This window comes from Theropithecus gelada, chromosome 6 (assembly GCF_003255815.1).
Source record: "Theropithecus gelada isolate Dixy chromosome 6, Tgel_1.0, whole genome shotgun sequence".
Lineage (NCBI taxonomy): Eukaryota > Metazoa > Chordata > Mammalia > Primates > Cercopithecidae > Theropithecus > Theropithecus gelada.
The window spans coordinates 135,558,446-135,582,084 of NC_037673.1; the positions used below are offsets into that span (position 1 = coordinate 135,558,446).

Consider the following 23,639-nt stretch of genomic DNA (forward strand, 5'->3'; position numbering starts at 1 on the left):
CTATTACAATAATGTTCCTTTTCTGATCTTCATTTTCACTCACTCAACAAAATCCATCCAATGTCCAAAAGGATGCTGCTCATTTGCAAATCATCTCACCACCAAAACCACCACCAACTCTCCAAAGGCTTCCCCTGTTTTCCAGGTAAATATGAAATGCCTTGCCACAGCTGACAAGGCCTGCGCTCACCAACCCCTCCAACCTCAGCTGGCTCCTCTCACTCTCTGTGCTCCAGCCATACTTTCAGTTCCTTATACAACTCCCCACCCACCGCCTGCTTTCAGAGCCTTTGCAAATCTAGGCCCTCGGCCTGAAATTTTCCTCAACCTCATTTCACTCTGCTTGGCAAATACTTGTTTGGTCTTCACAATATTTACTCGAACATCACTTCCTCAAAGAAGACTTCTCTGATACCCTCTTAGCCCTAGGACCAAGTCAAATCCCTCTCAAATGTTCTCAACTCTTTCTTTCAGTACACTTATTGCAAGTGTAATTTTACTAACTTTGACAAATTCATCAGTACACTCTAAGGAGGTCTGACACTGTATCTGAGGGCCTAACAGTGTCTGGAATGGAACAGATGTTCTATATACATTTGTTGACTGAAAAAATAAACTTTCAGAGAGAAGGAAAATGAAGCTGAATCCAAATCAAAGCGTTCTACTTAGAGCTGTTCTCCTCCCTACATGACCTTAAGCCAAACTATTCTCTCCCCTTTCCCCTTTCTCTCCCAAATTTCTTACAGAAGTTACTTTCTGTCCTGACATTCTTTAAGCTGGTGGTAGCCATAGTGATAAGCTGGCCTACAGCCAGAAATAGTCTAAAAAGATATCACCTTGTCTGAGTGTTCCAAGCTTCCAAAATAAAAGTTCCCAGCACATGCCTAGGCAGGCAGAAACACAAAAGCCTTTCCCCAGTAAAGACACTGAACCAAACAACCAGCACCCACTGAAAGAAATGAGTAATCCCCAGTGCAGACAGTGCCCCCCGAGTGACCCACCCAAAGGAAGAAGGGAGGGGAAGCAAGGCTACAGGGGCAGAAGCAGGCACTCTGTGCCCTGATGAGATTTTAAACCCTCTGTTACTCCTTGGATGAAGCAGAGATGTGCCCAAACACTAAATATCAAAGTCTCTCCTGATGAGGCAGCTTCAGAGGAGGTCCACAGATTGTGGCTCAGAAAAGCAATATCAGCATCTAAAGTTCGCATAAAGCTCTAATTAAGGCCATTTTCCCTCTACAGAAGCAGGAGGATCTTCTCCTTACCCTTCTCTTCTGCAGGGTAGGCAGGTGGGGGGTGGCATGAAGGGAGGCATAAGTATTTTTTGAGCACCACTTAGTGTCAGGCATAGTGACAGGTACTTTATAGACAGGGCTATTAATAAAAAACAAATGGGAAACGAATGAGCACATACACAGATGGGTAGCTGATGCTCAGCGAGGTTAAGCAACTTGTTCAACTATTAAATGGTAAGGTCAAGGGTCACACCCACAGCCAAATATGGTGGCTCACACCCATAATCCCAACACTTTCAGGAGGCCGAGGTGGGAGGATCATTTGAAACCAGGAGTTCAAAACCAGCCTGAACAACACAGCAAGATCCCATCTCTACAAAAAATTAAAAGATTTGCCAGGTGTGGTGGCACATGACTGTAGTCCCAGCTACTAGGGAGACTGAGGTGGGAGGATCTCATGACCTCAGGAGGTCGAGGTTGCAGTGAGCCAAGATTGTGCCACTGCATTCCAGCCTGGGCAACAGAGCGAGATCCTGTCTCTTTAAAAAAAAAAAAAAAAAAGGCCGGGCGCGGTGGCTCAAGCCTGTAATCCCAGCACTTTGGGAGGCCGAGACGGGTGGATCACGAGGTCAGGAGATCGAGACCATCCTGGCTAACACGGTGAAACCCCGTCTCTACTAAAAAAATACAAAAAAAATAGCCGGGCGCGGTGGCGGGCGCCTGTAGTCCCAACTACTCGGGAGGCTGAGGCAGGAGAATGGCGTGAACCCGGGAGGCGGAGCTTGCAGTGAGCTGAGATCGGGCCACTGCACTCNAACAAAAAACAAAAAACATGCCAGCATAGTGGCTCACACTTGTAATCCCAGCACTCTGGGAGGCCAAGGTGGGTGGATCACTTGAGGCCAGGAGTTCGAGACCAGCCTGGCCAACATGGGGAAACCTCATCTCTACTAAAAACACAAAAAATTAGCCAGGCATAGTGGTGTGCGCCTGTAATCCCAGCTACTCAAGAGGCTGAGGCAGGAGAATCACCTGAAACCAGGAGGCAGAAGTTGCAGTGACCCAAGATCATGCCATTGCAATCCAGCCTGGGCAACAAGAGCAAAACTCCATCTCAAAAAAAAAAAAAAAAGTCACACCCAGCTCTGCCTGAATCAGACTTTTTTCTCCTACCCCAATGCTGCCTTTGTGGGTCATCTATTAGCCCTACTCTGCTCCTCACCCCTTTACCACCACCTTCCTAACCAGAATTGGGAATGTAGCTCCTGGTAAGCTCTCTGGGAAAGAAAAGTCTGTCTTCTATGAGCACAACCCACCACAATTGATACGTACAAAACTGAGATGCACCACCACTTCCTAGGTTTGCAGCACTGTTTGTTGTAGGGAGCAAAATTCATCATCTGCAACTATGGGCATGAGGCTGGGTTTTCTGAAAACCCAAAATGAGACCACAGTGATGAAGTCTCTGCATTTCCCAGAACCCACAGCTCTGAGCACTAGGATGGTATTCCTGCAGTGTAGCATGCCTTAAACCAAAGGATGGTGTGCTCCATCACACCATCAGAAAGACAGTACCTGCAGGGTAGACAACCCCAGCTGAAGTCTCCATAGCTCCTCTAGCTAGGCAGAGAGGGTAGCAACTCCATACCTGAGTCATCTGCCTCTACACAGCATCTTCTGCAAGGTTAAGCATTCATTCATTGTGCTGTAGTTCAAGGTTAACCCTTCCCCCTGCACTCATTTCAGGATCTGCCTCTTATCAAAAGCTATGCCAGCTGATTATTATAATGATAACTATTATGCCATTATAATAACATTATTGTGCTTTTTTCCTGCACTTGACATCTGTTGGCTGATAGGTTTAAACAGTACATAAGCAATAATTATGCAGTGCTCTCTCCTTTCCAACCAAGCCTCTACTGTGACTCTTAATGTTACATCCAACTGCAACAAATGCCCGGCCCAAGCAGCAGTGGGAAACATGGCTCATCTGGGCTCACCCACCATGCCTCTAGTCACAGTGCCAGAAACAGAGGCTCAACTAGGTCCCTAATTGTTAACATGCTCCCCTGCTTTCCCAGGGATTTGGGGGAAATACCACCCAGCAAGCAATTTATTGTTTAAAACCCCCACAGGGCTGGAGGAGTTATATACAGGTCTCAGTACTGCAGAGGGACAAGCAGTACCAAATCACAACGGCACACACCACCACAAGAGAAGCAGCACAGGAAAATGCATTCCTCCACTGGGAGTTCTCAAACAAATGATTTCCAGAGTCATTCTGCCTGCTTTCCCACACATAGTTCTTGGCAACTGCTGGTAAAATTGGCAAAAGGGAGAGGAGGGATAGGGCAGAGGGCTATCTCCAGGCTTCTATTTTGAAGTTGAGAAATCACTAAACTGGCTGCTTGGCCTTCTTTATAGGACCCACCAGAGGCCAAGATAGAGTCTGGAGGCCAAAGCAGAGAAGTCCCACCTCCTGTCAGCCAAAGCCCTTGCATCTACCTTTCACACTGTTGATGACAATCAAGGTAGAAAAAGATGCGAGATTCTATAACTGCAGACTATCAATATGCCTGAATTACACATTAGCCCTATTAAAGGCAACCCACAGCAAGGCTTCATTAAAAAACGATGTTAAAACAAACCCCGCCAGGGGTCCAGGGCTGGCCTGTTTTGTTTTCTATCCTGTAATACATAGTTTCTGTTTTTTGGGTTTTTTTAAGGCAGAGAAGGGAGTGGAAAGTTATTTGAATTTAAATGAGCAGTAAACACTATAATCTGTGTGTAAGGAGAAAAGGAACATTTAGAAGTGCCAAGTATAGGCTCTTGGGACATGTGTGGCCAGGGCAGTAGCGGCCTGGGGGGCTTTCTCCTTCAGCCTCAGCACGCTGCTCTTCATCATTTGGGAGCAGGCAAGCCAGCAGGCAAGGTCCACGCGGCACAAAGAGGCACTGTTCCCTAGGTCTAAGGAGAAGATTGCCCTCTCAGAAGGAAATTAATATGACGCAACACAGAATGAGCTGGGCCAGACATCCACAGAAGTCACCTATCTAAGGAAGGGGTTTGAAGAGGTGTTCCTCAAGGTATGGACCACATCTGTCTCATTCATCACTGTATTCCCATGGCTAAGCAGGTCCTGGCACACAATGGGTACTCAGCAAATAATGGTGGACTGAATGGTAACCAGAAAGAATTCTTAGGTTGAAAGCCACTGACAAGAGCTAGAATCTAACTGTTCCTATTGTAACCTGTGGTAACAGAAGAGCCGTGGATGGCAAAGAATATATAAAGGGAGCCTAGAGAATAAAAATGAGTCTATCTTCAGCACTTGGTGCCTTAACAGACTGACAAGTGTATTATAGTCAGATTTCAATATAGCCCTAGGACAAAGTGGGAAGGAGAGAAGGGGAAGAGAGAGAAACAAGTGAGACAAAGCATTTATTGAGTGCTTACCATGTACACATCTGAAAACCCCAGGGGGTTTCACAGATGAGGACACAGGAGCAGGGAGGTTGAGTAGCTTCTCTAAAGTCTCACAGCTGTTACATGGTTTAAATCTGGGTGTATCTGATGCTACGACCCAAAAGCTTTCCACCATAATTTGCTTCATTTCCTCCAGAGGGGAGCTGGCTTTCCAGCTAACCTCTCCTATAGAGGAGAGAATGCTCTTACATGTCCACATAAATCAACTTAGTCATCATGTTTCTTGGAGTTAGTTAACTGGAACTGTGACTTGATGGTCTCTTATGAATTTTACATGCCTGAGACAGGCCCCCAGGAACTGAAACCTGGATGAACTAAGTTTCCAGGCCTGCAGAGCTGCACAGCAGTAAGGCCCCGACTAAGTCATCAGCTGGTGCTTCTTTCTAAGACAAACCTCTTTGGCCCAGCACAGGTCAGGTTTGGGTAAGGAAAGAACCTAAGCATGACCTCTACATGCCCCCAAGTTCTCCTCAGAAATTACAAAGAAGCCTTCCCTACTCCACGCTGTGTCAGCAATGCACAGAATTCTATTTGAAGGCTTTAAATTCTGATTTCAGTAGGACTAACAGAAGTAAAAAGAAGCAAATGAGCCTTCCCTCCATGTCCATGGTGCTCCTGCCTCCCCGGAGCATCCAGAGACCTTCCACACCCATGATGTCAGGGGCGGCAGTGTCGAAAGGGCAAGGTGATTTTCCATGTTGTATTCAGAAGAGACCAGAGGCAAGGATCAGCCAGTGCTGCTAATGGAGGTGAATACCCTGGACAAACTCAGAGACAGCTTAGGTTGTACTAGAAAACATTTTCAAGGTTGTCTGTTTATTTCACCTCCTGTATGAGAGTTAAAATGGGTTTTTTCAAAGCACAGGGAAGCTGGTGATTCACCCAGGTGCACAACAGCTGCTGGGAAGACCTGTGGGAAGAGGCCACCCAGCAAAGGCAGGCTGTGTATGGTAAGAAGGGTCTCTAAGGAATGCCCTACATGCCAAGCCATATGCTGTCAGGATATTAATCCAAACCCATCTTGCACACTTTACAATGTTTACTCTTTCTGGGATGTGGAGCATTAAATTATATTCAAGGACTACACAAGTCCTTCCAATACTATTCCACACTTACTTCTTTGCTAAAAAGATTTGTAACCTGGAAACAAAGCCCTCTGCCTAATAGCAGCAATAATTCTCCGCAAAGAATAGGAAGTCAGACTGCCAGTTCAAACTCTCCTAAAAGGTATTGCCCCATTGGAGCTTTGGTTTAGGTTTCTCCAAAACGTGAAGAAACCTACTACTGATCCCCTTTTTCCAGAGATGACAGGCCTGTGTCACTAAGCGTCCTGAGAGGAGGGCTCAAACCAAAAGAGGAAAGAGGAATCACCACTGCTCCATTCCTACCCTAACTGCAATGGCCCTGGAAATGGTAAAGAATTCCAAAGAGGACTGCCTCATTGCTACAAGAACTAAGAACAAGGTACGTAAATAGGAGACAAGGCTACCTGGATTAGTCACAGCCCTACTCTGGGCTAGCAGTGTGACCCTAAATGGGTCATTTAGACTCTCCGAGCCTCAATATTTTACCACCACAAAATGGGGATGTTGTGTGGCCAGGCACAGTGGCTCATCCTTGTAATCCTAGCACTTTGAGAGGTCAAGGTAGAAGGATTGCTTGAGGCCAGGAGTTCAAGACCAGCCTCAAAAACATAGCAAAACCCCATCTCTAAAAAAAAAAAAATTTTTTTTAATTAGCCGGGCATGGTGGCACACGCCTATAGTCCCAGCTCAGGAGGCTGAGGTGGGAGGATATCTTGAACCCAAGATTTTGAGGCTGCAGTGAGCTACGATCACACCACTGTTACTCCAGCCTGGGTGTGAATGAGACGTTGTCTCTAAAAAAGCTACAACTAAAAAATAAATAAATGGGGATGTCATAAGAATCAGATTGAGAACAGTAAAATTTGAAAACAGTAAAACATTGGACATACTTTAGGCCTGATTGTTATTCCAAAGACCCCTGCATGAGAAACCCTAGGACATTCCTAGGGAGCAGAGAGGCAAAGCTGTCACCTCTCAGAGACAGTCTACAGCGACTGGGTCCTGTTCTTTACAGAGAAATCCATACGTCAGGAGTAAAGTGAGGACAGAGTAAAATTTGAAGAGAAGACCACACGTGGGTCTGCTCAGCTACATTTAAAAAATAACACAGCAGGTCTCCAAATAACATTGCTTCCATCAACATCATTTCCTTATAACATTGATGAGAAAAAAATAATTGGTTCCCAGCCAGGGCCACTGTTTGTGTGGAGTCTGCTCATTCTCCCCATGTCTGTGTGGATTTTCTCCAAGTCCTCAGTCTCCTTCCACATCCCAAAGACATGGCTGTTAGGTTCATTGGTGTGTGTAAGGGGTCCAGTCTGTATGAGTATCAGCGTGTGTGAGTGTACCCTGAAATGGGATGGTGTCCTGTCCAAGGCTCGTTCCTGCCTAGCGCCCTGAGCTGCCGGGATGGGCTCTGGCCACCCGACACCCTGAACTAATCGGGTACTAATTATCTCACTTGTTTTTATTAATCCTTCTTAAAGGTATGTATAGCTCACATTTATCTCAATTTTTAATATTAGAAGTGTTTTGGTCTTTATTTAGAAGTTTGGTCATGTTTCTCTAACAAGAAATATTCTGTAGGAACATAACTCTTGTTTATACCAATTAGCCTATGGTAAAATTGGTTTTGTATACATTTCACTTAAAGTCACAGTTTCCAAGAACTTATGACCAATGTCAAGTGAGGACTTACTGTATATGCATATGTTTCAAATTTGAAAAGGCACACGAAGACATACAGTGAAAAGTAAGCCTCCCTCCTCCCCCATTCTCTAGTTACCCAGGGCCTCTCACTAGAGACAAACGGCACTGCTTTCAGTTTCTCGTGTATTCTTCCCAAGATATTCCAGGCAGCTAATTTCTATTAGAGATGGGGATATCGTTTGTGGCAACACTCTCAGACCTAGAAGGTGATGTCAGGCAAGTAAGCACTGCTGGGGCACTTAGGGACTATGAAAAAAATGAGCCAGCCAGAGGATAAGATATTACCTTACAAAAGGTTCCATGGAGATGCAGACTTCCTTCTGGCTATTATACTGTTTTGCCCCTTGGCTGACCACATTTAAGCAGTGATTCTGTACAATGTATTTCCCTTTCAGTTGTGTTTGTTCACCCAGAGCTCTTTCTCAGAGATGTCATTAACAGAAGTGGCCTCTGGGACCTCATGCTGCAACAGCCTGACCACCAGGCCCTTCAAAGTAGCCAGAAGCAGGAAGAACCATCAAACCTGCCTCAGTGGAAGCTGAGCAAAAGGGCAAAAAGTGCAAAAGTTCTTGCGTCACCACCTTTCTAGGGACAAAAGTTGCTTTTCATAGCCCAGTGAAATCAGAATGTAAGGGAGGATAAAGCCCAGACCACAGATGTTCTACAGGGCTGAACCCAAGAGATTAAGTCACTACCCAGAGAAAATCATAGGACACTTTTACCCAAAGACAGACTTTCACCAAACGCCCTCAAAAGTTTTCAAGCTATGTCCTCCCCTCCCCCACCTTTATTATTTTACAAGGAATTTAAATGTGTGAAACTCCAGCCTCTACCCAAAGGATACAGATGGGTAGCCTATAGGTCAAATCTAGACCACCAATATGCTTTGGTAGTCCCCAGAGATTCTGAATATCTGGCTTCCTATATGACATGAGGAGGCCATACTCACTAGAGCCATACTCACCCATGACAACAGGCTGAGTTGCAGCCACCCCTCATGGAGCACATAAGCACTACACTTTGACACAGGCCCACCATTCTCTGTTGCCTCTCTGTTCCCAACTTGGCCCTAAAAACATCTGAGTTGGAGACTCCCAGCCAGTGAGTAACGTAGGAAGCTAAACTGGCAAGTACATCAGTTGACCAAATAGGAGGACTCTTGAACTCACAAACATTTATTGAACACTCTCTATGTGCCAGGACTGTGCTGGGGATTGGATGCATGAAGAGGAATGACAGATGCAGTGTCTGCCCTCTAGGAAGTTCTAATCCAATTGAGTGTATAAGGTTTACTCTAAGGAATTCAATGCTTCAAAAACAAAGGGCTCTGGGGATGGAGTATGTGAACTCACTGTGGCTGGGAATCAAGAAATGCTTCAGGGAAGTAGGATTTCAACAGGATTATTATCATTTCTTAAGTTTTCATGTAAACATCCATTCAACAACCATTTATGGTATCCATATTACACTCAGCATTATGCTAAGAGACACATAATAAAGCACAACCCATATCCTTGAGAAGCTCATATAATAAGAGACAAACATCGTACCATAATAAAGTGTGCCGAATTCTATAATAAAGGTGTTGCAATGAGGATACAGATGAAGACACATCAGGTAAGGTTCACTGAAGGTGGCAGCTCTGCAGCATAAAGTAGGGAACTGGCCGGGCGCAGTAGCTCACGCCTGTAATCCCAGCACTTTAGGATGCTGAGGCAGGAGGATCATGAGGTCAGGAGCTCGAGATCAGCCTGGCCAACATGGTGAAACCCCGTCTCTACTAAAATTACAAAAATTAGCCAGTCGTGGTAGCGTGTGCCTGTAGTCCCAGCTACTTGGGAGGCTGAGACAGGAGTATCATTGGAACCCAGGAGGCAGAGGTTGCAGTGAGCCAAGATGGCACCACTCCACTCCAGCCTGGGCAACAGAGCCAAAAAAAAAAAAAAGGTAGGAAACGAAGGAGAGAGTATCTGGGCAAAAGAACTGGCAGAGCCACAAACATGAGGCATACTCGGAGGACCATGTGGATCAGTTCATCAGGAGCAAGCGGTACACATGGGTGATGGTACAGGACATATTAACTAAAGTGGTAGGATGGGTATACACTGCAATAGGCTTGGAACACCAAGACAACTTGACATATTTGGAATTTATTCAGCAGCTAGTGGGTACCATTGAAGGCTTCTGATATGGTTTGAATTTGTGTCCCCACCCAAATCTCACATCAAATTGTAATCCCCAATATTGGAGAAGGGGTCTACCGGGAGATGACTAAATCATAGGGGCAGATTTCCCTCTTGCTGTTTTCACAAAAGTGAGTTCTCACAGGATCTGGCTGTTTAAAAATGTGCAGCACTACCCCCTTGCTCTCTTCCTCCTGCTCCAGACATGTAAGATGTGCCAGCTTCCCCTTCGCCTTCCACCACGATAGTAAGTTTCCTGAGGCCTTCCTAAAAGCAGAAACCTGTACAGCCTGCAGAACCATGAGCTAATTAAACCTCTTTTCTTTATAAATTACCCATTCTCAGGTATTTCTTTATAACAGTACGAGAACAGACTAATATAGCTTCCAAGCATAAGTATTCTCTGATAAGCACAATATATAGGAAGACCCAAAGTGGCAGTGGTATATAGTGTCTTGGAGGAAGCAGAAGCAGGAAATAGGAAGCAAAAGCTTCTGTAATAATTCAGGAGCACAGTCACAGGAAACCGGGGAAGCAACAAGACTAGGTAAAAAAGATAGTGCAGAGGCTTGCTAAAAAGACAATGGCATTTTCTTGAATGTACTAATTCCTATTGTTTACCAATTCAGATTGGCCTTCCCTCTAAATAGTGAATTTTTTACCTTGTTTCATACAGAGAAGTAAGGTATGGTCTATAGTCATAGTACTTGGATTTTTTTAAAAACTCAGCTTGAGATCAAAATAATGGGATTGGCTCCAGGGGCTTTTTCCTCACTCCCTTGCTACGTGGAACCAGTTGCACATCTCAAAGCGAGAGACAGTCAACTTGAGCACAAAATCTGGGTCAGTGTATTTGACTGTGCCTCCGTGACTGTGCACAAAGACCAGAAATGAGCATACAAATCAGAGGAAAGCAGTGACAAAAGTCAACATTCCCTTGATGAGCTAATTGCTTCATGTCTGGCTGAAGAGCAGAAAGCAAGAGATAAGGAGAACACACTATCTGAGGGACCAGGCAGGCTCTGGACTAGCCAGCCCTACCCCAATAAAATCCCCATGTCAGACACTGCCCAGGAAACAAGGCCTGCTGGCTTGAGAACCTGATGAGAGAACCTGAGAAAGATGAGCACTAAGCTGAGTAAGGAAGGAGACGGCAGAGAAGCAGCAAAGTTCCTTGCTACTCGCAACTTTTAGTTATTTAGCATGAACTACCTATAACTATTGATATAAATAATATATAATACCAACCAACTAAGACGACAATGAGGTGATGGTTAAGACAAAACTTGCTTGGTCAGCATAACCTATCCTCAAACCTAGATGTGGCTCAGAAACTGGAAACTACTGTTGTCAATAATGATGACAACACAGAGCATTTACATCAGGGGTCCCAAACCCCCGATACTGGTCTGTAGCCTGGTTAGGAACCCATCCAAGGAGGTGAGCAGTGAGTGAGTGAGCAAAGCTTCATCTGTATTTACAGCTGCTTCCCATCGCTTGTATTACCACCTGAGTGCGGCCTCCTGTCAGATCAGCGGCAGCATTAGACTCTCATAGGAGCACAAACCCTATTGTGAACCGCACATGCAAGGGATCTAGGTTGAACACTCCTTATGAGAATCTAATGCCTGATGATCTGTCACTGTCTCTCCATCACCCCCAGATGGAACCATCTAGTTGCAGGAAAATAAGCTCAGGGCTCCCACTAGGTCTACATTATGAACAGTTGTATATTTCATTACATATTATAATGCAATAATAATAGAAATAGGCTGGGCATCACGCCTGTAATCCCAGCACTTTGGGAGGCTGAGGCGGGTGGATCATCTGAGGTCAGGAGTTCAAGACCAGCCTGGTCAACATGGTGAAACCTCATCTCTACTAAAAATACAAAAATTAGCAGGTGTGGTGGTGCACATCTGTCATCTCAGCTACTCAGGAAGCTGAGGCAGGAGAGTTGCTTGAACCTGGGAGGCAGAGGTTGCAGTGAGCCGAGATTGTGCCACTGCACTCCAGCCTGGGTGATGGAGTGAGACCCTGTCTCAAAAAAATAATAATAGAAATAAAGTACACAATAAATATAATGCACTTGAATCATCCCCAAACCATCGCCCACATCCCCCAGTCCATGGAAAAATAGTCTTCCACGAAACTAGTCCCTGGTGCCAAAAAGGTTGGGGACTGCTATTTTACATTGTGCCAGAGGAAGCACTTACCATATATATTCTCTCAATTCTTAAGATAGCTATAAAAATACATATTACTATTCCCATTCAACAGATCATAAAACTAAGGCTTAGAGAAAATAAGTAACTTACAATCTGACAATTAGTAAGTAGATATCAGAATGTAAATCCAAGTGAGTCTGACTCCAAAGTGTGTTTAAACCACTCTGACATACACTCATTCCTTCTCTCTTCCTCTTAGAGATGTACTGAAGGTTTGTTTGGCTCACCAGATAAGGTCCACTGTTACATCTGGCCTCATTCTTTACAGAAAACACACAAGTCTGGCCCCTGAGCACTATTTGTTTCTAATACAGGGGAAGACTTCAAATTCATTTCCTCTGAGGTAAGAGCAAAAGAAAACACATTTCAACATGAGTAGGAGGAAAAACAGCATGACAGCAAAAATCTTCAACCGTGAGGGTATGATCATGTACAAGGCAGTAAGTGGAGACAGGGCCTCCTCCTTCCTCGGAGACTTTTAACTGCAAAAGCATCCTGCATCTTTAAAATGCTTTAAACAATTCTATCAACTTCTATGGCCACCCTTTGTAAGACCCTTAGCTTGTGTCCCAGCTCTAACACTAGAGTTCCATATTATGTGGGTGGCCTAAAAAAGATCCTATGATTCGGTGGCCCACTTCACTTCTCTGGGGCTCAGTTTTTGTCATCAGAAAAATAAAAACCTATCAAATGCAAAATGGAGGCACTGGACAGTAACAGAACTATACGTGTATCTCCTGACTCTTCACTCATCCACAGTACCACAAACAGCCAGCCCTGATGTTGGCAAGGAAATAAAGATCTCTAGAATATCTTCCAGCCCAAAGCACCATCATTTTAGACTTTAGCAGCTGGGTCCAAGGATGGAGACTTAACTTCAAGAATAGAGTCAAACCCAATTCCCCATGAATATGAGATGGGATGTGGGGAAAAACAAGAAGCAACCTTAGGCCGGATGCAGTGGCTCACACCTGTAATCCCAGCACTTTGGGAGGCCAGGGCGAGCAGATTACCTGACGTCAGGAGTTCGAGACCAGCCTGGCCAACATGGCAAAACCCCATCTCTACTACAAATACAAAAATTAGCCGGCCACAGTGGCAAGCACCTGTAATCCCAGCTGCTCAGGAGGCTGAGGCACAAGAATCACTTGAACCTGGGAGGCGGAGGTTGCAGTGAGCCAAGATCACACCTGGGCGACAGTGAAACTCTGTCTCAACAGTGGGAGGGGGGAAGAAGCAACCTTAAATACTTACTTACTAGCTGGCCCCTTAAGCTTCCAATACCCACTATCCACAGCACTCAAAGCATGACCAATCAATGTTGTCTGCCATCGATTGTCCTACTTTATGTTATTCCACTGGGCTGAAGCCTGCTAGTTCTAGAGTTTGGTCAGATGGCTGCTGTCCCCTTGGGAGCCTCACAGAAATGAGACTATCCTGAGAGGTAAAGAAATGTCCATTTAAAAGTCCACTGGTACAGCTGGGCATGGTGGCTCACATCTGTAATCTCAGTGCTCTAGAAGGCCAAGGTAGGGCATCACTTGAGGCCAGGAATTTAAGATCAGCCTGGGCAAAGTTGCAAGCAAGACCCTGTCTCTTTAAAAAAAAAAAAAAAAAAAAAATTAAATTAGCCAGGCATAGTGGTGCACACCCATGGTTCTAGCTACTTGGGAGGCTAAAGTGGCAGGATCACTTGAGCCAAGGAGTTGGAGGTTGCAATGAGCTATGATTACACCACTACACTCCAGCCTGGACAAGAGAGTGAGACCCTCTTAAAAAGGGCCAGGCATGGTGGTTACGCCTGTAATCCCAGCACTTTGGGAGGCCAAGGTGGGCAGATCACGAGGTCAGGAGTTCGTGACCAGCCTGGCCAACATGGTGAAATCCCATCTCTACTAAAAACACAAAAATTAGCCAAGTATGGTGGCAGGCGCCTGTACTCTCAGCTACTTGGGAAGTTGAGGAAGGAGAATCACTTGAACCTGGGAGGTAGAGGTTGCAGTGAGCCGAGATCACGCCACTGCACTCCAGCCTGGGCAACAGAGCAAGACACTGTCTCAAAAAAAAAAAAAAAAATCCACTGGTGAGTGAGGCATGGTAGTACATGCATGCAATCCCAGCTACTCAGGAGGCTGAGGTGGAAGGATTGCTTGAGGCCAGGAGTTCAAGACCAGCCTGGGTAACACAGCAAAATCCCATCTCAAAAAAAAAAAAAAGAAAAAAAAGTCCACTGGCATCAGCTTTCCTCACCAGAACTTTAGGATGTATCTCAGATTCTTCTTCCAGTTTCTAGATCTCTTTCTCATCACAAGACTGAAGGAGCAAACTACTTGCAGAGAGGGAAGTAGCTAGCTGTGGAGATCAGTTCACTGACTACCTTGATGTTCTTCTGCCAGTGATGATAAGTGGTAACTAAAAGGGATGATCAAGAACTTCCTCAGTGACAACATGGCCTGTGAGCAGACCTCAGAAACATACCCCTCCCCATTTCTCTGTAGGTGTGAAATGTGAGAAGGGCCAAATATCAGACCCTTCCCAAAGGTTCCAATGTCCAGGCTGGGGATACCTGGGCCAACACAGCAGTCCCAGCTGTGAAGATGGAAGGCCCAAGAGGCACCAGAGAAGCAGATGGTAAATGGACCACCTCAAAATCCAAAGACTCAAAGAAAATTAAAACAATAAAGAATAAACTTGGCTAGGTGTGGTGGCTCACACCTATAATCCCAGTACTTTGGGAGGCCGAGGTAGGAGAAATGCTTGAGCCCAGGAGTTCAAGACCAGCCTGAGGTGGTCAGTGAGACTGTCTCTACCAAAAAAAAAAAAATTAGCCAGGTGTGGTGGCACATGCCTATAAGTACCAGCTACTCAGGAGGCTGAGGCAGGAGAATCACTTGAACCCAGGAGGCAGAAGTTGCAGTGAGCCAGGACAGAGGGATATCCAAATGTGGAACTTTTAGTGCCAAAAGCAGGAAGTCCAGGGCAAACCAGGACAAGTTAGTTACCCTACATGACCATTGCACTGTAGCTTGGGCAACAAGAGCAAAACTCAGTCTCAAAAAAAAAAAAACAAAAAGAAAAAGAAAAAGAAAAAGCTTGTGGAACCAGTTGTTTGTTCTTGATAAAAAACAGGCCTTGATGACTATATTAAAGAAAGAGTATCAGATAAGACCATGCATTCTCAATGAGTGCAATATTACCCTCAAAAGGGGTGAAAATTGATTCTTAGGGAAAAAATATTAGATATTACAATGGTTTGTGGCCGTCGAAAGGGCCACAATACAAAAACAGATACACAATACATCTGTGGTATTAAAATTACATTGGGGGTGGCCGGACGCGATGGCTCATGCCTGTAATCCCAGCACTTTGGGAGACTGAGGTGGGCAGATCACTTGAGGCCAGGAGTTCAAGACCAGCCTGGCCAACATGGCAAAACCCCATCTCTACTAAAAACACAAAAATTAGTTGGGCGTGGTGGTGGGCGCCTATAATCCCAGCTACTCAGGAGGCTGAAGCACAAGAACCACTTGAACCCAGGAGGCAGAGGCTACAGTGAGCAGAGATCATGCCACTGCACTCCAGCCTCGGTGACAGAGTGAGACTCCCTCTAAAAAAAAAAAAAAAAAAAAATTCCATTGGGGAGTAGACAATTAGGGGGAAAAAAGTCTCAAAATATGATAATGAACAGAAGGTTGAAAAATAATTAAATGGGCCGGGCGCGGTGGCTCAAGCCTGTAATCCCAGCACTTTGGGAGGCCGAGACGGGCGGATCACGAGGTCAGGAGATCGAGACCATCCTGGCTAACACAGTGAAACCCCGTCTCTACTAAAAATACAAAAAATTAGCCGGGCGTGGTGGCGGCGCCTGTAGTCCCAGCTACTCGGGAGGCTGAGGCAGGAGAATGGCGTAAACCCGGGAGGCGGAGCTTGCAGTGAGCCGAGATCGCGCCACTGCACTCCAGCCTGGGCGACAGAGCGAGACTCCGCCTCAAAAAAAAAAAAAAAAAGGAAAAATAATTAAATGAACTCAAAGGGTTGAGTCTTAGATGAACCCTAAGGACAGAGTGTTCATTCATTTGTATAATGGTCATGGGTAGGGTAACTAACTTGTCCTGGTTTGCCCTGGACTTGCCTGCTTTTGGCACTAAAAGTCCCATATTTGGATATCCCTCTGTCCTGGGCAAACTGGGATGGTGGTCCACCCTTCTCATGAAAGAGATCAATGAAGGCATTCCCATTTCACAAATGAGGTGACACCAAGAAACACAGTGGTTGTCATGGATTCACAGCACTTTAGCAGCATTCCTGAGGCAAGGCTGGCTCTTTCCATTTGTCTAGTCCTATGCTGACAACTCTCTGCCCCTGACTTCCACTTTGGCAGAGAGTGTTACTCACGAATTGATTATGCCACTTCCTTCTCAATACCAAAGCCAAGGGCAGTATTAGGAGGATGAGGGCAGACATGGCCAGCCAGCACAACCACACCCTTGTCTTATAGCTGCCTGGTGGAACCTGAAGGAACTACAAGTCTGGGCTGAACATAGTTTTGTTGCTACTGGATTCTGGGTAGAAATTTGCAAAAGTAAGAATGCCAGGTATAAACTCCTCACAAGCTAGGAAAATTCCATGAGGTTCTCCACCTATGTCTGAGCAGCCCAAATCTTTTATAAGGTTTTCGTCCCAAAGATGAACTCAGTTATTGCTTATGCTAGGAATCAGGGGCTACCCAAAGCCTCACTCTGAATGGCAACAGGCTATTCTCCTACTCCCCTACTCGGCAGTGAAATCCTTGGTGAAAGTAAAGGAAGAAAAGAAAAGGGCAGGCTATTCCCTCTTTAGACTACATATAATTAAAATGCAAGGCTTTCTGCTGTAGAAGACTAAGGTTTGCAGTTTAAGGCTGACTCAGAAAAGGATAAAGTATTCATCCTTGCTCAGAAAGAGAGAAGATTAGCTCCACAGGATGGGTCTCCAAATGGACACCGAATTCCAGGAGTTAGAGATGGCTGTGCTACAGAGCATGATCTAAGCACCATCTGGAGCCCCCAGAGAAAAATCCCTAGGAATAGTAACCAAGGGACTAGCATTGCAAGAGCGTTCAGATTAGCTCTCCTGAAAAGAGGCTTACTCCAAGAGACTGGCCCACAGCCTCTGCAGCAGAACTTCACTTAGGAAAGGATAGAAAATGAAGAAAGATGGGGGGAGGCTGAGCAGGTCAGAGTATGAATCCACAAGCATGTGAAAAAGAATATCCACCTCTTTCGAAAAAGGTACAACTTCCATTTAGAGACTTGTTTGTTTGTTTTTTGTTTGTTTTTTGAGACAGAGTCTCTCGCTCTGTCACCCAGGCTGGAGTGCAATGGCACGATGATCTCGGCTCACTGCAACCTCTACCTCCCAGGTTCAAGTGATTCTCCTGCCTCAGCCTCCCGAGTAGCTGGGATTACAGGCATGCGCCACCACGCCTGGCTAATTTTGTATTTTTAGTAGAGACGGGGTTTCTCTCCATGGTGGTCAGGCTGGTCTTGAACTCCCCACCTCAAGTGATCCACCCACCTTGGCCTCCCAAAGTGCTGGATTACAGGCGTGAGCCACCGTGCCCAGCCAGAGACTGTCATGTTCTTTTGAATATTCTCATTAACAGCAAATCTTCAATCTTTGAGGGTGAAAACATGTATTGCATTCCTATGTCCCAAGAGCTTTCATGGGTAATTACCTCATTTAACCACCCTTCAAAGTATTATTGCCACTTTTATGTAGTGGTACATTGAGCCCCAGAGCTGAAGTAACTTATCCAAGGTTATGTGGCTAATAAGTGGTAGACTCAGAATTAAAACTCATGTTCACCACCCTCCAAAAATCTGTTATTTCCACTTCAAAAGAACCGTTAACTCATCTGAAGACAAGTCAGGTGACAAGGTTGCTTACCCATGCCATTCGGGGTTAAATATATATAGGCTGTATGCAGTGGCTCACGCCTGTAATCTCAACATTTTAGGAGGCCAAGACAGGAGAATTGCTTAAGGCCAGGAATTCGAAAACAGCCTGGACAACACAGCGAGACCCTGTCTCTACAAAAATTAAAATTACAAAATTAGCTGGGCCTGGTGGTGCACCCTTGTAGTCACAACTACTCAGGAGGCTTTGGTGAGAGTATTACTTAAGCCCAGGAGTTCAAGCTTGCAGTGAGCTATGATTATGCCACCACACTCCAGCCTGAGCCACAGTGTGAAACCCCATCTCAAAAAAAAAAAAATACAGGAGAATGGCGTGAACCGGGGAGGCGGAGCTTGCAGTGAGCTGAGATCCGGCCACTGCACTCCAGCCTGGGCCACAGAGCGAGACTCCGTCTCAAAAAAAAAAAAAAAAATACAGTATGACTCAATATATTAAAGGAACTGATCTCTCACATGGTTCAAAAAGGTCTCTGAAAACAATTCCAGAGGTGGATTTTCAAAACTGCCTTGGACAACAGCCAAATCACTTAGGGGATGCCACCCGCAACTCCCACCACCTACACCTGCACACACCACTCTAAAGGAGAATATTCATTAGTGGATTAAGTTTCCACATGTCTGTTACTTTAAAATCCATTTTGTTACCTTTTGGTTTCACTTAATTAGCCTTTTCTCCTGCCAATGAAACACACCAGGGCTCACAGTTGGCCTCAGTAGAGAATAGCTGGCCTTCAGAAAACAGGGAAGAAGTAAGTGGGAATCAAAGTACTAGACAACTTTTCATTCCTGGACTTCCACATCCCTAGTAATATTTCCATCACCTGTAAAATGGGAGCAGAAAGTCTCTTCTATTGCCAATTTCATTAAAATAGCACATGTATTCATGAGCAGATTAAATTCACTAAACATCTGAAAGACAGGTGAAATAAATTTGGTGTGGTAACACCATCTTAACCCGAGGGCCATGTTCTCAACTAAAACCACAGACCAAGTTCTGACCCACGTTGTATAAATATCAATCTCAATAACGTTACACTCTGGCTCCCATCAAAATCCTACCTAATCCCCAAATCTGGCTATATTTTTATCAGAAAAGAAAAAAACTTGGGTGGGGTGAGAGCTGAAAAGACACACACGTAACAAAGTATCTTTCACAATGTCAAAAAAAAAAAAAAAAAAAAAAACACCTATTTATAGGCCAGGCGAGGTGGCTCGTGCCTGTAATCCCAACACTTTGGGAGGCCGAGGCGGACAGATCACCTGAGTTCGGGAGTTCAAGACCAGCCTGGGAGAAACCCTCTCTCTATAAAAATAGAAAATTACGGTGGCTCAAGCCTGTAATCCCAGTACTTTGGGAGGCCGAGACGGGCGGATCACGAGCTCAGGAGATCGAGACCATCCTGACTAACACGGTGAAACCCCGTCTCTATTTAAAAAAAAATACAAAAAAACTAGCCGGGCGTGGTGGCGGGCGCCTGTAGTCCCAGCTACTTGGGAGGCTGAGGCAGGAGAACGGCGTAAACCTGGGAGGCGGAGCTTGCAGTCAGCTGAGATCCGGCCACTGCACTCCAGCCTGGGCGACAGAGCGAGACTCCATCCCAAAAAAAAAAAAAGAAAGAAAGAAAAGAAAATTAGCTGGGCATGGTGGCGCATGCCTGTAATCCCAGCTACTCGGGAGGCTGAGACAGGAGAATCGCTTGAACCTGGGAGGCGGAGGTTGCCGTGAGTCGAGATGGTGCCATTGCACTCCAGCCTGGGAAACAAGAGCCAAACTCCGCCTCAATAAAAAATAAAAAAACTGTTTATAAACACATCAGTTTCGTCTCTTAGCAAATATGTAAATTTTATTCTCCTCCTGTCTACTTAGTTTGGGTTAACTTAACCGCCTCCCCATCTCTCAGAACAGTTTTGTGTTTTTATTTAGGTTTACTGAAGTGGGAAAGCCAACTGAAGCCAGGCATTTAAAAATATTAGAAAACTGATCTTACATATGTAGGTAGTCAAATATTTTTAAAAGACATCAAATGGCATTCTAATTCCTCCGGTGCAAAGAAAGCCCCAGCCTCACAGGTGTTAGCATTTCCTGATTCCTGGCTTTTCCCACTCAGAGCCCCATTCCAGGGGCTCATATGTCAAGTCATTCTCTCCTGACTTCTGAAGCAGGGATTTTCAAAGCCAGGATTCCAGGACTACCTGAATGAGAACCCCCTGGGGTACAGCTGCCCACGCACCACCTTATCCGAAATCCCAGAGAATGGAGTCCAAGGCTTATGCACAAACCCCCCAGACGATCTGAGAGATAACACTAACTAAAGTCTGTAACCTCTAAAGGCAAATTTTCTAGGACAAAGAAAAACAAGCATTAAGAGAGTGACAATAATTCCACATGGGAAGAGACACACGGGTCAACACCCAAGCCACCCCTTCGGACAGATATGGAAATTTAGGCCGGAAGAATCAAACAGACAAGGGCACTAAAAACAGGTGCGGAGCCAAAGCCAATATCGAATTTCCACGGCCTCATCTCCTGCCAATGAAGAGGTGAATGGAGACATTCTGAGTGGGAAAGGTAAGAAAGGTGGGCCTTCGGCAGGGTGCACCGGGCCCACTTGGACGTCCCGCTTTGGAGACACTAGTGAGGATGTGTGGGTCCCGAGAACACTGCTGCGAAGGCGCCGAGGCCGCCCGCAGGAGAAGGCCCAGGAAGCGCCCTGAACCCCCAGCCCAGCTCCAGGGCCGGGCGGCCCTCACCGCCCCTACCTTCGGCTTCCGGCAGCCGAGTGGCAGACACAACCCCCACAATTCCAGGCGGCCGCAGCGGCGACCAGCTCCCCCTGCGCAAACGCGGCGGCGACAGTCTGAGCCCGTGAGCTGGCAGCTGTTACGCAGCTCGTGGCCTCGCCCAATCGCGGGCCGACAGAACAGCGCGCGGCACCCCAGACCACGCACCGAGGTGGGAGCACCGCCCCTAGCACCGCCCTCTGCAGACTCTGCACGAGCTGCCCCAGTGCCCCTCCGCTGGTAGAGCGAGGGCTGAAGAGATTCCTGCCACCTGCTTCTGCTTCCAGGCTGCAACCGCGAAGTTTCCTCTCTGATGTTTGAACAGTGTAATTTCTTTTTAGCGGAAGGACCCTCAGAAAGCAATCAGAGGGGTGCGGGTAAAAATAAATCAAGTTCTTGTGACTCAGTTTGGGACATAAGCCGAGAGTCTCCAGCAATAAAATTTCTCGCAAATTCATGCAAAATACGACACCTGTAAGTCACTCACTTTATATACTTGGGCAATTTTTTTACAAGGACCAATTATTTAAAAAATAACATCAGGTGGCCGGGCGCAGTGGCTCACACCTGTCATCCCAGCACTTTGGGAGGCCCAGGCGGGCGGATCACTTGAGGCCAGGAGTTCAAGACCAGCCTGGCCAACATGGTGAAACGCCCCCCCCTCTACTAAATATACAAAAATTAGCCAGGCGTGGTGGCGGGCGCCTGTAATTGCCGCTACTTGGGAGGCTGAGGCAGGAGAATCGCTTGAACCCACGAGGCAGAGGTTGCAGTGAGCTGAAGTCGTGCCACTGCACTCCAGCCTGGGTGACAGAGTGAGACTCTGTCTCAAAATTTAGTAAAATAAAGATCACTTGCAATTCTGATTTTTGTTTTTAATATGGCATCTCACTGTGTCCCCCAGGCTGGAATGCAGTGGCACAATCTTGGCTCATCGCAGCCTTGACCTCCCAGGCTCAAGGGATCCTCCCCCTCAGCCTCCAGTAGCTGGGACCACAGGAGCGTGCCACTGTTGCCAGGCTATTTTTTTTTTTTTTTTTTTTCCGGACAGGGTCTCACTATGTTCCCCAGGCTGGTGTCAGTGCAGTTCTAATTCTGCTGTACCAGTGAATATAATATTTTCTGTGGCAGGTGCTGCATACATATTTTATTTACTTATAACGTCCTCTGAGCAGAATGGTCATCCCCTTTTTATAAATGGGGAAGCTAAAGCTCAAAGAGGCTAAAGGAGTTACACAAAGTCATACAGTCAGGAAGTGATAGAAATGGGAGTTAAAGCTAGATTTAGGTGCCTCCAAAGTCCTGTTCTCTTTCCACTGTTCCACCTTTAGACCTTGCCCTTTCCTAGACGTGCTTAACCTGATGAATAAAATGACTGCCCCCTCCTGCCCTCAGAGCCCCCACACAGTGATTCCTGGTCATTCGTGAGTGGAGAAAACAATAATCCAGACAGTGACCTCCCCAAAGGGCAAGTATTCCCCAATAGCAAACAACCTATCTCTGGACTTCCTTTCCCTTTTCCATGTACTCTACGAACTTCTACCACTCAATTTACCTTCTTGATTATGTTTACTTCAAGCAGATGGGAAACTGACTTCACAGCCACTGAGCAAACCTTGGTTACTAGTATGGGAAGGGAGAACAAGCCCCTGGGCAGTAGTTCAGTGAATAGTGCCAACTTATGAGAAAGGTCTAGATAAAACACCTGGGGCCTGATTTGGAAAGAGAACAGCTCACTTTTCCCCTGGAACACCCACGAGACCAGTGAGAAGAACTGGGCCTAAGAATAATTCTAGCTTATGTCACTGCCTAGTACCATGAGTACAGATAATAAATGTTCAACAAATATCTCACGAGTGATAAATTACAGAATGAACATATAAATTATAATAGAGACTGGCACAAGTTATAAAAAAGATATTAATAAAGTGCTACAAGAGTAAGAGCCTTAAAAATAGAATAAGCTCAAATCTTCTCATAGCATGAATAAATGAATGCTTGGGCCAAGAGAAGAGGCCAGCTGAACACAGCTGCCAGCGCTCAAAGTGGGGCCTTTCTCCTTGGGACAGATCTAACCAGCTTAGGTATGTGGTAGGAAAGGGATAGTCTGTCTCCCACTGCCACCCCAGGTCCGGTCTCCAAACCTTGAAAAGCACTGCCATGGTCTGAATGTTGGTGTCTCCCCTAAATTCATACATTGGAACCTCATAGCCAATGTGATAGTGTTAAAAGGTGGCCAGGTTGGGCTGGGCGTGGTGGCTCACGCCTGTAATCCTAGCACTTTGGTAGGCTGAGGCAGGCGGATCACAAGGTCAAGAGATCGAGACCATCCTAGCCAACATGGTGAAACCCCGTCTCTACTAAAAATACAAAAATTAGCAGGGCATGGTGGTGCACACCTCTAGTCCCAGCTCTCAGGAGGCTGAGGCAGGAGAATCACTTGAACCCAGGAGGTGGAGGTTGCAGTGAGCCGAGATCGCACCACTGCACTCCAGCCTGGCAACAGAGCAAAACTCCATCTCAAAAAAAAAAAAAAAAAAAAAGGTCAGGTTGAAGGGAGCTGCCTTGCCCCTTCTGCCATGGAGGGACACAGTGATCTTCCCTTCCACCATGTGAAGCAAGGTAGCAAGGCACCATCTTTGAAATAGAGAGCAAGCCCTCACCAGCCCCAAATCTGTTGGCACCTTGATCTTGGATTTCCCAGTCTCTAGAATAGTGAGCAGTAAATTTCTGTTTGTAAATTACCCAGCCTAAGGTGTTTGTTATAGTAGTCCCAACAGACAAAGCCATACCCTGACAGAACTACCTTCTCAGAGGAACTTGCTCTGAAATCAAGCCTCTTGAGCTGCTGAAGCCAGTGTGCAGAGTTGAACCCAAGTAGACAGCCTCTACTCACACGGCCTTAAGCAAGAAGGCCACTGTAAAGGTGAGAAGTTTGAAGTCCAGTGATCACAGTGGGTGCTGGGATTTTGGT

General features: G+C 46.0%; 1 protein-coding gene across 2 annotated transcripts in view; it reads right to left on the reverse strand.

Moving 5' to 3' along the window:
• The window catches only part of SIL1 (SIL1 nucleotide exchange factor), a 240,040-nt gene extending 219,224 nt beyond the window's left edge, over positions 1–20,816 (reverse strand). The window contains exons 1-2 of one of the 2 annotated variants that reach the window (XM_025388799.1): positions 20,645–20,775; positions 18,530–18,613 (exon numbers count right to left, since the gene is read on the reverse strand). The gene's annotated coding sequence lies outside the window, so the exon portion shown is untranslated. Of the gene's footprint in view, positions 1–18,529; positions 18,614–20,644 lie in introns of both variants that reach the window. The other variant, XM_025388798.1, reaches the window with a different exon arrangement.
• Between the last annotated feature and the right edge of the window lie 2,823 nt (positions 20,817–23,639).